Source organism: Neurospora crassa, linkage group IV, assembly GCF_000182925.2.
Source record: "Neurospora crassa OR74A linkage group IV, whole genome shotgun sequence".
In the NCBI taxonomy this organism is placed as follows: domain Eukaryota; kingdom Fungi; phylum Ascomycota; class Sordariomycetes; order Sordariales; family Sordariaceae; genus Neurospora; species Neurospora crassa.
Window position 1 is genome coordinate 5,230,584 of NC_026504.1, and position 1,273 is coordinate 5,231,856.

A 1,273-nucleotide genomic window follows, 5' to 3' on the forward strand; every position below is an offset into this window, starting at 1 on the left:
TTTTTTCGAAGCTACTATTAACTTAACTTATAATATAGTACTTAGCCTCGTAGTATTTACCTTCTATATAACAAATTTATTTTTTCTTTTAAAATTATTATTTAGGCAGTAAATTATAAAAGTTTAAAGGTAGTAGTAACTTTTTATCTCTTTTTTTTCTAATAATTATAGTAACTTTTATAGTTATTTAGTATAGTAAGCTATTTCTAATTAACTATCTTCGTTTAGAATAGTAAGGAATAAATCAAGCGTTAATAATAATCTATAGTTTGGGTATAAAAATTTACTTCCTTTAGTTAGTCTTCCCTTTTTACCTTCTTCTTTTTCTAATTAATTTTTCGTTTTCCTATTAACTTTTCTTCCTTCTATTTTAAATATTTATTATTAAAATATTTATTTATAATTCTAATTAATTTTAATAATATGTAATTCCTACGTAGTTTCTTCCTCTTACTATTATTAATTAGCCTATTAATATTCGTTAAAATACTTATAAAAATAATATTTAATAGGTATAGTACAATAATATCTCTCCTCTACTTTACCCCTACTCTATTTCTTATTAAATTTAATATAACGACTATCCTAAAATTTATAAATATTTCTATTTACGAATTTAGTAATAGATTGGCCCTAGAACTCTACTTATAAACGCTATTTAAAGAGTTTATATATTAATAGAAGGTATAATATTAATTATTATTTATCTAAGAATCTATACTATATAATACCCTATTTAAGTATTGTATTTTATCTTATTATAAGGATTCCCTAACTATTAAAAAGCTTTCTTATAAATATTTAGTAGTTTCGGGGCTAAAGTACAATTCTTAAATTAAGTTTAATAAATTATAATTTCCTCTAATATAGTATTAAACCTTATTTAGGTTAAAACTAAGGGTGGTTGGCCTTTTGGTTGCTATACCTACTATATAGTTTAATGAAATAAGCGGCTAAAGGTATTAATTATTTAAATCTTTAGTAAAAAGTACGTATCCTCGCTTACTAATTAGTTTTTCTTACTAATTTCTTATTTAAATATTAGTAATTCCCCTTAGTATAATTATTATATTACAATATTCTAAAAGGAATATATATTAATATTCTGTAATATTTCTAATTAATTTTAATAAACTCTAATTATTAATCCTTTTACCGAATATCGTTCGCTTCTTTTATTTAGTTTTAAGGATAGTATCTATAGTAATTATATATAATATTATAGGACGGTTAAAGAGTATTCTATAAGTTCGGTATCTTTAGTGTATATTTA